The sequence below is a fragment of the Budorcas taxicolor genome, chromosome 8 (assembly GCF_023091745.1).
Source record: "Budorcas taxicolor isolate Tak-1 chromosome 8, Takin1.1, whole genome shotgun sequence".
Lineage (NCBI taxonomy): Eukaryota > Metazoa > Chordata > Mammalia > Artiodactyla > Bovidae > Budorcas > Budorcas taxicolor.
The window spans coordinates 76403070-76419528 of NC_068917.1; positions in this window are offsets into that span (position 1 = coordinate 76403070).

The following is a 16459-nucleotide window of genomic DNA, read 5'->3' on the forward strand; positions in this document are numbered from 1 at the left end:
GATGTATAGGCATTATGGACCTCTTATAAGTATTCCTTTATATTTGTTGGTGGAACAAGAAACCATGTTTTTCTGAGTCTCCCTATGTCTCTTGGTAAATGGACAAGGTAATGAACCAGAATGCAGAGGAAAAGCTATATATTCTGGTTGCAGGAAAGCAAGGATTCCAAATAACAAATGATTAATCATTAGTGAATTAGTAAACCCCATTCCTGACATTTAAATTTTTGTGTATTTTAGCCTGGGATTGTTTATTATAGCTCTGCTCTGCGAGGGGTATGAAGTTCAAAGTCACCGCCACTTTTCTAGATTAATTATAAAACAGTGGAAACTTTGGAGTGGAGAATTTGTAAAGATTACCATGTCATCTACTTCATTTGTTGTTATTATTTATTTAGAAACACAAATAGAAAGGTCATAAAATTCATCAGTTTATAAGTTCAAGGAAAAAGGCCTCATTTCTCCAGCTGAAAAGACAGAAAGCAGCACTCAATCAGAAGTCAGTGGACCATGCTAAGTCCTATAAATAACCAGAAAGAGCATTTGAGCTGTTTCCAAGAGTTTTGAAGTGCGAATGGATAGTTAAGCTGCTGTTCAAGTCTTAGACTTGGAAATGCAAACTTGAAGTTTGCTTAAGTGAAATGAGGCTGGAAGCTTGGGGTGAGGGAAGGAGAGCTACGAGTCATGTCAGAAATCGTTTGCTTACCACTTAGTAAAAGATACACACACACATACCCACTGCTGCCCTCCCCACCCTTACCCCCCCCCCCCCCGCCCCCTGCCCCGCGCCGCTAACGCAGCCCACAGGCAGCTCATATCATTTCTTGAAATGCTCAGCAAACAAAATTGTCTTTACTTCTTCAACCTCAATGAATTTGACCTCCACTTAATGTCCTGGCCTCTACTCTCACTCATACAAAGAATATGGAAAAATTGTAGATATATTGCAGAAGGAAAAAAATAACAGGCTTTTCAAAACAAAGAGCTCCAAAAATGATTCTTCTGCACAGCCAAGATTTTGACTCACTGACTCACAGGTACCTGGGAAGGAGGCCCACAGCTATAATCATGGCAGATCTCTACTGGACTCCAGGTCCACATATCCAGCTACTATTGACATTTTATTTTAAGATTATTGTTTCTTTTTGAAAATTTTTGGCTGCACCAGGTCTTCGCTACTGCACTCGGACTTTCTCTACTTGCATTCGATGAGCAGGGGTTACTCTTCATTGGGGTGCTTGGGCTTCTCATTGCGGTGGCTTCTCTTCCTGCAGAACATGGGCTCTAGGGCATGTGGGTTCAGTAGTTGTTGCACACAGGCTTAATTGCCCCACAGCCTGTGGGATCTTAGTTCCTGAACCAGGGATTGAACCTGTGCCCCTGCGTTGCAAGGTGGATTCTTAACCACTGGACAACCAGGGAAGTCCTACCACTGGCATTTTAAATTTCTTCTGTCCTGAACTCTTGTTCATCTTCCCTTCCACATCTTCTTATGTTGTCTGTGAATTACACAAGTATCCTTTCAGTTGTCCAAATCCAAAGTTCACCAGTTATTTTCCTTTCCACTTCAGTCTGTCACCATGGGCTATTAATTCCACCTTCAAAATAGCTCCACCTAATTCTCCCCACCTTCCCCTACCTTAATCCAGGCCACCTCGCAACCCCCTTTGTTGGGCCCCTGTGAGAGCTTCCTAACTGGTCTCCTTGACAGCCAGAGCAATTGTTCTCAAGTGCAACTCTGATCAGATCACAGTGTCACCCTTAAATGGTTCCCTGTTATCTTAAGGGTAAAGTGTCCTAAGTTTGCTGCCGGGATTCCTGGCTGGCTTCGTGGTAAAGAACCTGCCTACCAATGTAGGAAATGTGAGTTTGACCCCTGGGTCAGGAAGATCTCGTAGAGGAGGACATGGCAACCCACTCCAGTACTCTTGCCTGGAAAATTCCCTGGACAGAGGAGCCTGGTGGGCTACACATGGGGGCTCAAATAGACTGAGCAACTGAGCGGGCGAGTTTGCTGCCAGGCCCTTCCCATCAGGCTCTGCCTGTCTCAGCCTCAACTCTCCAGTGGCTGTTCTCTACTCCCTCCCCAACACAGGTCAGACTGACCAGATCTTCATGCTCTTCTAACTCTTGGCCCTTGTGAATATGGTTTCATCTGCCAGGATAGCCCTTCCCCCTCACATTTGGCATTTACCCCCATTGCAGCACAGTTCACCCTGAAATATGACAGTCTGTTTCCATGCCTCACAGGCCCTGAGGCTCTCTGAGTTAAGTGCTGTATCTGATTTGTTTTCCACAGTGTCCCCAAACTGACAATGCTTGTCACCACATGCGTGCTAAAAATAGTGAAAATTACTGAATTTTGTGTTCAACACATACACACAGAGCTAGTTTCAGGCCAGTTCTACTGAATTTGTTGTTGTTTAGTCGCTAAGTCACATCCAACTCTTTGTGACCCCATGGACTGTAGCCCACCAGGCTCCTCTATCCATGGGATTTCCCAGGCAAAAATACTGGAGTGGGTTGCCATTTCCTTTTCCAATGGATCTTTCCGACCCAGGGATTGAACCTGTGTCTCCTGCATTGTAAGCAGATTCTTTATCACTGAGCCACCGTGGAAGCCCATTTCTTCCAAGTGAATTTTGTTTTTTTTTTAATACACACACACACACACAGAGCTAGTTTCAGGCCAGTTTTATTGAATTTACCTGAAGTAGAGTAGCAAATATTTCGAGATAACTTAAGAATTAGGGAGGATTGAACTCTAGGGAAATTGTATAGAGTGGCAACAGGTTTTTGAAAAGTTTCATTTTGGAGAGAGAAGAGGAAAATGTTTAAGAAACACTTAAGAGAAAGAATAGAGCTTATGGAAATCTCTTGAAGCTGCATGGGTCAAGCTGATTATTTAGCCTTCTAATTAAACCCAGTCCCGGGTGTTCTTTGGAAGGAATGATGCTAAAGCTGAAACTCCAGTACTTTGGCCACCTCATGCGAAGAGTTGACTCATTGGAAAAGACTCTGATGCTGGGAAGGATTGGGGGCAGGAGGAGAAGGGGATGACAGAGGATGAGATGGCTGGATGGCATCACCGACTTGATGGACATGAGTTTGGGTGAACTCTGGGAGTTGATGATGGACAGGGAGGCCTGGCGTGCTGCAATTCATGGGGTCGAAAAGAGTCGGACACGACTGAGCAACTGAACTGAACTGAACTGAATTAAACCCAGAATCTATTCTCCATGTTGTACAATATATCCTTATAATTTGTTTTATACTGAACAGTCTGCACCTCGTACTCCCCCGCCCCTATACTGCCCCTCCCATCTATGCCGGTAACTGCTAGTTTGTTCTCTATATCTTCGAGTCTGTTTCTTTTTTTGTTATATTCACTAGTTTCTTGTATTATTTAGATTCCACATATAAGTGATATCGCACAGAATTTGTCTTTCTTTGACTTACTTCACTGAGCATAATGCTCTCCAAATCCATCCATGTTGTTGCAAATGGCAAGATTTTGTGAGAATTTTTAAAGTCAGAGTTTCTAACACATTGTCTTCACTGCCTGCTGAGAAAAACTGCATCCGGTGAGGATTTTCTTTTTGCTGAGCATTGTGGTTGCTGTTGCTTAATAGACTCCTATATTAGGTAATTTTATAGATGAAGGAACCAGGGCTCAGAGGTCTTAAATAATTCACCTATATTACACCATTCATAAATTAGAGTTGAGTTGCTAATTTAAAAACAAAAATCACTTTTCATGGCTCTTTTTAAAATCAAGTGTCTGGGGTTTCTTAAGTGTCTATTTATATCCTGAAAACTACAGCTTCTAACCCAAACATTAGATTTCTTTAATAACTAATTCTCTTGAAAATACTTGTCAACTGTTCTAATGGTGCATATGGGCTTAGACGCTAAGTTGCATCTGACTCTTTGTGACCTCATGGACTATAGCCCGCCAGGCTCCTCTATCCATGGGATTTCCCAGGCAAGAATACTGGAGTGGGTAGCCATTTCCTCCTCCAAGGGATCTGCCCAACCCTGGGGTCAAACCCACGACTCCTACATGTCCTATATTGGCAGGTAGATTCTTTACCAACTAGCCGCCTGGGAAGCCCAAATCCAGGAAATAACAGAATTGAATCAAACCCTGGGCAGTATTGTCAGAGTGAGTGGCACATTTTGTTATATTGGCAACATTAACATGCCTTGTGCAAAGATAGATTTTTTTGAAGCTTCAAGCCATCCATGTGGGCATCGCCAAGTTCAGCATTGGGAATAAATCTGAAAAAGAAAGCCTATACACATTTTAACGATTTCTGAAAGTTAATTTTCATATCATCTGTGCCTTTATCCATGTTATAACGTTCCTGCCAAAGAATCTGTATTTTGGGTGGAGTGTAATTCAGGCTGAGAACAGCATGAAGAAACTGTCAGTATCACTGGCTTCTTAAACATTGCCGTGTTAGCCATGTGATTTAATAAATACATTGCTTTTTGAGATGAAGAGTGAGGGGCAAGGGAAGGAAGACAATATGAGTGAGGGAGGAAGGAAATATGAAAACACTAGGGGACCATTTAGCACTGACCAGAAATTGAATCTTATATTCTTTTTAAAAAAAATTTTATTGGAGCATAGTTGCTTTACAATGCTATGTCAGTTTCTACTGCACAGCAAAGTGAATCAGCTGCATGTATACATATATCCCCTCTTTTTGGATTTCCTTCCCATTCAGGTCACCACAGAGCACTTAGTAGATTTGAGCTCTTACATTCTTTAATCCTCACAACAGCCTATATTGTTGCTCTTGAGATTTTACAGAAGAGAAAATCTAGGTTCAATAAATGACCCAGATCTCACCCACGTTCTTGCTCATAAGAGCAACTTCTGAATTCCTTTGGGTTTTAGTCTATAAGCCTGTGAGCCTTAGCTCCAGGTGAACTGCCCTTGCTATAATGCAAACTCCCTGGTTGCTGGGTCAACTTTTTATTCTTTGGTGGATGTGATTTTTTAAAAATATTTATTTATTTATTTATTTGGCCACATCGGGTCTTAATTGCAGCATGCAGTATCTTCATTTTGGCACACAGACTTTAGTTGTCCCACGCGTGCTTAGTTGCCCTGTAGCATGTGGGATCTTAGTTCCCAGACCAGGGGTCAAACCCTCAGCCCCTGCATTGCAAGGCGAATTCTTAACCACTGGACCACCAAGGAAGTCCCTTTTTTTTTTTCCTAGTGGGAAAAGAAATCAGGTATTAATGCAGTGAGCACAGTCTTAAATGAATTTCCAATATCAACAAATGCAGTGTTTCCAAACTTTGGTTTAACCTTGGTAACTTTTGCCATTTAAATGTGAATGAAAGTGAGTCACTCAGTTGTGTCTAACTCTTTGAGACCCTGTGGACTGTAGCCCCCCCAGACTTCTCTGTCCATGGAATTTCTCAGGCAAGAATACTGGAGTGGGTTGTCATTCCCTTCTCCAGGGGATCTTCCCAATTCAGGAATTGAACCCAGGTCTCTTGTGCTGCAAGTAGATTCTTTACCATCTGAGCCACCAGGGAAGCCCCGTTTAAATGTAAGGTAGATGTGAAGTTTGAAAATTGTCCTCTGTAAGTATATACAGGCTCTTCAGTCCACAAAGACATCTATGATCCTTTTGTTTCATGCTTTCCTTTAACCAGCGAATATTAATAGTGTATGTGTTTCATGTCAGTAACTCCTCCGAGATGCTGCTGCATTCATTAGTCACCTCTGACTAGTGGATTGTGGTCTAGTCTGATGCATGCAGGGCCTATTAAAAAATTATTTACAAGTGACAGAACCATGGAGAAGGCTGGAAAGCCACACCTCTGAACCAGTGAAGTTCCTAAATCCTAGGACTACATTTTTCTGTCTCTATTTTTTTTGTAACTGGTGGTCATTTTATCTTTTTTAGTTTTATTGGAGTACAGTTGACTTTCAGTGTTGTGTTAGTTCTGCTGTACAGCAAGGACACTTTTCAATCCTATGCCAGGACCTCACTTGGCAGCCCCTGTCACTGCCAGAACCAAAACTGTTTCTGTCCCAGTCACTCCTCTTGGAGCCACCGCCACTGCTTCTGCCAGAAGGAGAGGAATGATCCTTCCAACTCTTCAGTTCTTCCTGTGTGATCAGTTCTTGATCCTAAATCCTCTGTTGATGTTCCTGATGGGGGGATGCTCATGTCTCAGGTGCAGTGGAGCCTCGAAAGGCAAATGGGTGGTCTTTGGCCTTCCTGCCTCTCCCACCAGGATTCACTGAATTGTTGGCTCTTTATGTTTTTGACTGTATCTTGAGGTATGTGGGATCTTAGTTCCCCAACCAGGGATTGAACCTGTGCCTCCTGCAGTGGAAATGCGAAGTCTTGGACCACCAATGCATCGTATATCAGTATGCTCAGTATATCAGACCCTTTGAGACCCCAGGAGCTTTAGCCTGCCAGGCTCCCCTGTCCATGGAATTTTCCAGTGGAGAATAGCTCAGATGGTAAACCATCTGCCTGCAATGCAGGAAACCTGGGTTTGATCCCTGGGTTGGGAAGATCCTCTGGAGAAGGAAATGGCACCCCACTCCAGTACTCTTGCCTGGAAAATTCCATGGATGGAGGAGTCTGGTAGGCTACAGTACATGGGGTCGCAAAGAGTCAGACACGACTGAGCAACTTCACTTCACATACTGGAGTGGGTTGCCATTTCCTCCCCCAGGGGATGTTTCTGATGTCTCTTGCATCTCCTGCACTGACAGGTGGATTCTTCACCAAATGTGCCACCTGGAACCACCAGGGAAGTCCCTAAATGGTTAATTCTTTTTTTTGTTTGTTTGATTGATTCTTCTAAGCTAGAAAGTTTAGGTGCCAGGTCACTAAAAAGAAAGACAAATGGCATTATGACTGAACAAAACAGACATGGAACTTTCCATCTAGCAGGGAAAGAAATAAATAATCGTACATATCATTGCAATAAGTGTTAAGAACAGGAAACCTGGAGAACCTATTATGGAGATTTAAATGAACGCGAAGGAGCAGAGGAGGTGGCATTAAACTGAGCCCTGGAAACCGAGAAAAAGCTGTAGGAAGAAAAGGATGGAGGAGATCTTTGTAAACACAGGGAGCAGCATATGCTCTGAAGATAAAAGAAACTGTGTGTGAATAACTGAAAGAAGTCAGAGTGATGTGATTTAGAGTGTTGGAGGGAAACCAGAGAGGCAGATAACAGAACATGCAGAGTCTTGGAGGCCCGGCTAACAACTGTGGACTTCACATTCCAAGAGTTCAGGGATGTCATTGAAGAATTTTAACCAGAAAATCAACAGGCATAGGTTTGCATAATTAAAAGACCACTCTTTCAGACTTAGAGCATGAACTTCAGAAGGACAAGAGTGGGTGTGGGTTGACCAGTTAGGACAAAGAGATTATAGTGGTTTAACGTGAAGGTGGGTCAATGGTAAAGAATCCACCAGACAATGCAGGAGAAACGGGTCCAGTCTTTGGGTTGGGAAGATCCCCTGGAGGAAGAAATGGCAACCCATCCAGTATTCTTGCCTGGAGAATCCCATGGACAGAAGGGCCTGGTGGGTTATAGTCTATGGGGCTGCAAAAGAGTTGGACACAACTTAGTCGGTAAACAACAGAAAATCTGTGGTTGAAGAGATGGGAGAATAAAGGGATTTGAGGAATATCTGGGAAGTATTGGTTGGAATGAATAATTGGCTGTCATCCAAAGATGAAAAGGGTTACTCTTAGAGTGCCACCAGGTGAGAGTCCAGTTTCCTGAGGGGCAGTCAGCCTAGTGGTCCAGAATGAGGTGGAGCACTTTTGGATCACCAAACAGACATGCACACCAGGTCACTGGATGGATGAGTCTGGAACTCATAAGAAAGACCAACCTAGAGTTTGGTCTTAATCAGATGAAGCCATGGAGTAGGTGCCACCTCAAACAAGGGTCCCCAGCCTCTGAGCCAAAGACTGATACCCCCTATCAAATCAGCAGCAGCCTTAGACTAGAAGTAAAGTGCACAGTATATGTAATGAACTTGAATCATCCCAAAATCATCCCCCCACCCCCCGTCTGTGGAAAGATTGTCTTCCACAAAATCACTCCCTGGTGCCAAAATGGTTGGGGACTGCTGGTCTAGAGGGAGAGAAGAAAGACAGTCTAGAAAGAGCCTGAGATAAATGGCAACATGGAATGATTTGGACAGGGGAGAAACTAAAAGGAGGTTGAAAAGGAAGAGCCAGGGAGGAGGAGGAAAGCCAGGCGTGGGAACTGAGAGAAGAGTGTATTTATAGAGCAGCGATGCCAAATGTTGTTTCAAGATCAATTTACATGAGAGACTGCAGAGCGTTTGCTGGTTTCATCAACATGGAAACACTGATCGGAACCGCGGCCCAGTTGGAAACTGGCTGGGGGTGGGAGCTGGACTAGAGATCTTTACTGAGGCGGAGGAACAGGGACAGTCCTTTCTGGAACTCGTGGCCACAGAGGAGAAGAGATAGGATGGTGACTGGGGCATAGGACTTGAGGGAGGATTTTTTTTCTTTTTTAAAGCTGAACAGATTTCAGCATATTTAAATACGTAAGAGAAGGATCTAGTAGAAAAAGAAGATAAAGGAGAGATACAAATGAGCAGGGTTTTGCTTTAGTCCCCTTTTGCTACATAAAGATCACTAGAAAAATGTTACAGATGAACCTATTTGCTGGGCAGGAATAGAGAAGTAGGGACACAGGACGGGGCAGGGGCGGGGAGGACAACTGAGAGAATGGCATTGATATGTATACACTACCACATGTAAGGTGGAGAGCTAGTGGGAAGCCATTGTACAGCCCAGGGGGCTCAGCTGGGTGCTCTGTGATGACCTAGAGGGGTGGGTTGGGGGGGTGTGGATAGAAGGGAGGTCCACGAGGGAGACTGCTATTTAGTCACTAAGTTATGTCTAACTCTTTGTGACCCCTTCGGCTGTAGCATGCCAGGCTATGTGTATACACAGAGCTGATTCACTTCATTGTACAGCAGAAACAACACAACATTGTTAAGTAATTATACTCCAATAATAATAAAAAAAGATCAATGGCCCTGAGAAGGAGGAAGCTGCCTTGAGAAGTCTCACTGGGACTCTCTCCTCTAAGCCCCTGAGTGGTCCATAGCCTAATGCCTGGCATTGGGGCGTGGGGGGTAGAGTGCAGTTTTTCTGAGTGCAGTGATGTGGTTACCTTCAATACCATTAAACCACAAAATATTGCTTCTAAAGTGATTTTATTTTTTGACTGCACCTTGAAGCATGCAAGATCTTTATTCCCTGATTAGGGATTGAACCTGTGCTCGCTACAGTGGACATGCAGAGCCCTAACCACTGGGCTACCAGGGAAGTCTCTGAAACGATTTTTAAAGGCATATGTGGACAGAGAAGCCTGGCGTGCTGCAGTCCATAGGGGGTTGCAGAGTCAGAAATGACTGAGCGACTGAACAATGAATGTGCAACTACATCCAACCATGCAATCACACCTGGTCTGTCAGTTTCTGCACAAGGCAGAAAGCTAAACTGTTCTTCAAAATCCAGGCAGAGGAATTTGGGGTGAGTGTAGAGATCAGGTCCCTAGGGGATGGAGAAGTAGCCCGGAAGAGGAAAGAGGCCACAGATATTCTCTATCTGAGAGGCACTTTGGAATGTAAGTCTCTTTTTCCCCAAACAAAGTCTCCAGTGAAATCTGCCCTGCTTGTCCCAGAGACTAAGTAGATTATTTGGGGGTATTCAAAGGGATATTGTGTTTCACAACTGAGTCAAAACTGTGATTCAGAGAAAGCTGTACTTACCAGATAACTTGTTTTTCTTCATGAAAAAAAGTTAGGTTTCAGTTACACAAAGTAAAGCTTTCTAGTATACAGTTCTTCGAATTTTGACAAATGCATAGAGTTATATAACCACCACCATAATCAAGACACCAACAGTTCTATCACCCACCCCCAAATCCACACATCCTCATATTGTTCATATTATTCTCATATTAAGAACAAAATCCTGGGGCTGCCTTCCCTGGTGGCTCAGGGGTAAAAAATCCGCCTGTCGGGAGACACAGGTTCAATCCTCGATCTGGGAAGATCCCACATGCCTTGGAACAACTAAGCCCACGGGCCACAACTGCTGAGCCTGTGCTCCAGAGCCCAGGAGCCCCAGCAAGAGAAGCCACTACAACAAGAAGCCGGCATGCAGCAACAAAGACCCAGCACAGCCAAAAATAAATAAATAAAATTATACAAAGAAGATATAAAAACAGGGCTTTAATGTTCGGCACCAGAGGATAGTTGAAATACATCACAGCTGGAGAGCCTGCACACTGCATTCAAGACCCAGTGCAGCCAAGAAAAAAAAGATATGCAAAATAATAGAATGACTGCCACCAGCCAACTGAAAAAAGGCAAGCACTATCTGGGAGCTCCTTTACGCCTTTAAGAAACCCATCTTTACTGTCATTTTAATCGGATCTCAGGAGGTAACCCAGGTAGATGAGGGTGTTGGATTTGCCCTCTCCAATCCGAGACCTCTATTTGACTTTGTTGAACGATGTAGATGTAGAACTTTAATAAAAATAAAGCTAAATAAAAGGAAAAGAAGCTCAAATTTATAAGCCATCAGGAAAAATTGCAATTGAAATAAACATGAGTCCCTACTTTATATACAGCAGACTGGCAAAACTTGAAGAGTTCTCTCATGACGGGAGGGGCGGAGAGGATTTCGGGGGCTGTTGGGAGATGATCTGGCAGCATGTACCATTTGATTTATATATAGTTTTTGGTCTTTAAATCTGGCTCTTGTGAATCTTTCCTGTGGGGAAAAAAGTTCCAAGTCTGTAATGACAGGAATACAAGAGTGTTTGCCTGTGGTGTTTGTAGAGGCCAGAACTAGAAAAAAAGCAAAGGCTGTAAGTGGGGAGGGTCTGCTCCAGTGGCTCAGCAGTAATAGCTCAGTCTGCCTGCAGTGCAGTAGAGGCAGGAGACATGGATTTGATCCCTGTGAAGATCCCCTGGAGGAGGGCATGACAACCCACTCCAGTATCCTTGCCTGTAGAACCCCCACGGACAGGGGAGCCTCTAAGGCTACAGTCCATGGGGTTGCAAAGAGCTGGACAGAAGTGACTGAGCATGAGCCTGTAAGTGGAGATGGCTGAGCCATGGTTCACCCACATTGTGGAATGTTAGTTAAATAGCCATTAGCTAGACATCAACCACAAGAAAAAAAATTGCAAAAAAACCCCACAAACGCATGGAGGTTAAACAACCAATAGATCACAGAAGATATCAAGGGAGAAATTTTTTTTAAATACCCCAAAATGAATGAAAATGAGAACAACAGTCTGAAATGTATGAGATGCAGCAGAAGCAGTTCTAAGAGGAAAGTTTAGATACAAACCCACCCCAGGAAACAAGACAAATTCTCAAAGAAACAACCTGACCTTGAACATAAGAGAACTAGGGAAAAAAAAAAGGAGAAGCAAACAAAACCCAAAGTAAGCAGAAGGAAAGAAGTCATAAATATCAGAGTAGAAATAAACGAAACAGAGGCTAAAAAAAGATTAGTGAGACTAAGAGCTAGTTCTTTGAAAAGATACACAAAATTGATAAACCTTTATTAAGATTCATCAAGAGAAAAACAGGGTCCAAATAAATAAAATCAGAAATGAAAAAGGAAAGGTTTCAGCCAACAGGACAGAAATATAAAGAATCATTATAAGCTAATACAAATAGTTATACACCAATAAAATGGACAATAAATGGACTAATTCCTGGCAACAATCTCCCAAGACTGAACCAGGAAGAAACAGAAAATATGAACATACCAATTGCTAGTAATAACACTGAATCAGTAATTTAAAAATAAATGCCCAGCAAACAAAAGTTCAGGACCAGACAGCTTTACAAATGAATTCTACCAAACATTTAGAGAAGAGTTAATACCTATCCTTCTCAAACAGACCAGTATCACTGATGAACAGTGGTGATCATCTTGAAATGTATAGAAGTACCAAATCACTATTTTGTGTAAAAGGAAATAACAGCATTGTAGGTCAATTATACTTCCAAAAACAAATTCATAGAAAAAAGATCAGATTTGTGGTTACCAGAGGTGGGGAGTGGGGAGGAGAAATTGGACGATGGTGGTTAAAAGGTACAAACTTCCAGTTATAAAATAAATAAGTACTAGGATGGAATGTACAACATGATAAATATAATGGAAATTGCTTATGTTATATATGAAAGTTGTTCGGCTAAATCCTAAGAATTCTCATCACAAGGAAAAACTTTTATTTTTTAATATATTTCTGTAATTTTGTATGCATCTGAGATGATGGATGTTCCCTAAACTTATTGGGATAATCATTTCAGTATGTATGTAAGTCAAATCGTTATGCTTAAATGATTACACCTTAAACTTATACAGTGCTGTGTGTCAATTATGTGTCTCAGTAAAACTAGAAGAAAATAAAGAATAAATTAAGGTCATATCAGTTGTCTTGCAAGGAACTCCTTGAGGTATTGTTCTATGAAAAGAAGTATGATGCAAAACAGTCTGTAAATACCATTATTTTTATGTAATAGTGTCCATTCTCATTTCTATATCAGTGCACATAGGTAGATGTGGTGTGTGTGGCACTGTTAGACTTTGGAGAAAAATGATTAATAGGAGGTATGGCAATGGGGGACCTGAAACAGAAGAAGGTGAGGGAGAGGGAAGGTCATTGCCCGAAACAGCGTGTGATATAATCCCATTTCCATAAACCTCTGTGCGTGTGCGTGTTTATTTTTAAAAAATAGAAAAAGAAATTTTGACATAATGGACTTTGACCTATATTGTGTATCTTTTCTGAATCTTTTGAGAGGAGATGATATATTTTACTTTTGTATGTTAACATGGCAAATTGTATTAGGAGATGTAATGCAAAATCATTCTCCCTTTCCTGAGATAAACAAAACTTGGCCATGAGTTTTTTTTTCTACTTTCTTATTTTAAAAAACTTTGGCAGCTCCACAAGGCATACAAGAGCTTAGTTCCCTGATCTGCGCCCCCTATGGTGGAAACTCAAGAGTCCTAATCACTGGACCACCAGGTAAGTCCCAATATCCCTTGGCTATGATTTTGGTTTTTTTTTCAATTGGAGGATAGTTGTGATAGCTTACTGTGAACAGAGATTTGCGATCTCCAAAGAAGAAGATTTAGCTTTGGGACCAGGAACCAGCCTTGATCACTCAAGAGCTTTTGTGTAGCAGAGTTTTATTAAAGTCTGAAAAGGGACAGAGAAGGTTTCTGACATAGACATCAGAAGGGGGATGGAGAAAGCCCCCACTCACTAGTCTTATCAAGGCCGTATATACTTTTACCAGATCCACCCCTACAACATACATCCTAAATTAACAAGATTAGAACTAAAAATAGAAAGGTCTTACCAGACCCACTCCCACAATATATGTCTTAAGATAACAAGATTAGTCAGAAGGTTTTTGTTAAGGAAAAGCATGTCTTCGAGCAAAATACGTTGTTATATTGACTAGGACAAAGCAATGTAGAAAAAAAGTTTGTCCTTTTCTCCTTGAGAGCCTCAGACCCCTTTCTCCTTCTTGAGGGCTCCAGACCCCTTTCTCCTCCTTGGAGACCTTGAACTTCTTATCAACCTGCCTAGGAATTGACTCTCTCATTCCCCCTCTTTTCTTTTAGAATTATGTTGCCGAAGGAAAAAAGTGTCATTTTCATTCCATAACTACTTCCTGCTGCTGGGGGCGTCATCCCTAAATTGTTGAGGCAACATATTTTCATAATCTTCATATTGAGGGTCTCTGATCCAGGGGCCCCAAGTAATAATTGGAGGAGGTCGTGGCACTCATAGGAGCTTGAACAACCATTTGTAACTTAAAAGCTCTCAGACTGTTAGAAACAAACCTCATTTTACAGTTAGAGATGTTAAGGCAAAATAGTCATTAAACCAAGTTAAAACATAATCAAAATTAAAAGACATCAGTCCCTCTTAGGATTGTTAGATGTCATCACATCAAGAAGAGGTTGTATATGATTGTTGTTGGTGAAGGTATTCGCAGAGCTGAAGAAAGCCCTTTCCTTGAAGAGGAGAAACTCACCATGGGAAGTCTTCAATTGATGAGGAGGTTGAGAAGCTGAAAGCTGAGTCACATAGTTAGATTCTAAGGCTTCAGGATCTATGACAATATCTATGAGCAAAAACAGTCCCTCACAGAGACAGTCCCTTCTTCTTAGGAGCAGTTCAAGCCCTCATTAAAGCCATGGGTGAAACTTTAAACCAACTGTCTTGTGTTTCCTGAGTTAGTTTACACAGATGTCTTTTAATAACGGCATCAGCCTTTTCAACCTTTCCTGAAGATTGGGGTCTCCAGGAACAGTGTAAAGTGATATTCTATTGCTAGAACTTTTGACACTCCATGAGTTACAGTAGCTTTAAAGATGGAACACTGTTGCTCTGAACTTAAGATCAGAGTTTAAGATCCCACTTAAATCATGAGAAGTCAGTACAGTAAGATTTCACCCACTCCTTAACCTCAGGCTTTAGTGAATACTGCTTTTGATGTGAAAATAGGTGAGGGTCTTTGAGCTTGATAACAACATGAACAGTATTTTATGCTCAACCGACAGTTTTTTCATCACCCCACACTCTAGGATTTACATTTTGACAATTAAAAAGAGCAGGTTCCATATTCATGAAAACAGGGGCCTGGACCTTGCTCAGTATATCCCTCCCCAGAAGGGGTGAGGGAGTCTCTGGGATGATTAGAAACTATAGAAAATAGTATAGAGTCCCAGTCGCAGCACAGAGGACAGCTGAAATAAGAGCATTTGGCCCATCCAGATAATCTCATTATGGTAGTCGATTGGGAGGATCAGGGGCTTCAGTGAGCACTGAGAAAGTTGCCCCAGTGTCCAAAAGGAACCGACTGGTTGGCCCTCCACAGTTATTAATACTTGGGGTTCCTTAAGTGTGATTAGGACAGGAGCTTGTGTGGGGACCCCCTAGGCAAATTCAGTCCTGATTGTCCTGAGAGTCTGACCCCTGGGGCCTGTGCCTCAGAGGGCAGTCTCTCCTCAGGTGTGGTCCTTTACAGACCCAACAGGTGGCTTAGATACCTGAGGGCAATCCTGCTTGACATGCCCCTCCTTTTCATAGTAATAACAAGTCCCTCTTCACCTGGGTTCCTCTGGGCATTTTTCCACAGGCTGTTTCAGAGCAGATCTAACAGCCATGCTGGGACTTCAGTCTTTTGCCTGGTTTTTTTTGCTTCCTATTTTCCTCCTCATATGCTCTACTGTAATATACTGTCTGAACCAGTTGTAACAGTTTTTTAAAGACTGATTTGGTCCAAACATCTGTTTTCATAACTTTCGGCAGATATCTGGAGGCAACTAAGTGAGAAATCTATCTTTTAAGATTATTTCTCTTTCTGAACTTTCAGAATCAATGTCAGTAAACTTTCAGAGAGCCTCCCATAGTCTGCTGCTGCTGCTAAGTCACTTCAGTCGTGTCTGACTCTGTGCAACCGCATAGACGGCAGCTCACCAGGCACCCCCATCCCTGGGATTCTCCACGCAAGAACACTGGAGTGGGTTGCCATTTCCTTCTCCAATGCATGAAAGTGAAAAGTGAAAGGGAAGTCGCTCAATCGTGTCCAACTCTTAGCGACCCCATGGACTGCAGCCCACCAGGCTCATCCATCCATGGGATTTTCCAGGCAAGAGTATTAGAGTGGGGTGCCATTGCCTTCTCTGCTCCCAAAGTCTGTCTAGGAATTTATGAGGAGTTTTCTTCTCTCCCTCTTCTATGTCAGCCAGGTTGGCATAGTTTAAAGCCTTAGTGTGCACTTGAGTCCTTCAAGATTACTTCTAGCAAAGTGACTCTGTTATGGGAACTGCTTGGTTCCTGGTAGGGAGGAGGGCTATTTCATGTTCCTCTTTCCCCTTGCCTCACACTCAAGTCATTCTTTTCCAAAAGTAGTAGCTTCCCCCAAAACTTGAGCTCTCGAGTTAGCAGTCAGCATCTGTCTGAAGGTGTACATTACATCTCTCCAAGTAAGGTAATAAGTTAGTTCCATAAAGGCATCTTTTTGGATCCTCTAAATAGTCTTGACCACAACTGGGACTGTTTGAAATTCTACCGAGACCGAGGCAACCCCTACTGGAAGGGTGCCCTGATTCTCAGCCCGTTCATTTGGGAGCCCCAGATAGACACAGGGGCAAAGTAAGAGAACAAGAAGGAGCTGAAGGTTTCACACCCAAATCTGCACCCTTAGGACATAAGTCAGCCATGTCTTGCAGAGAGATAAAGAGCAACATACATGGCACTTCTGCCCATTTCTCTTCTTTTCTACAGAACCAGTCTAGTTGTAAAACAGTATTGTAATTAAGAGACCCTTCAACAGGCAAGCGTTCCCCAT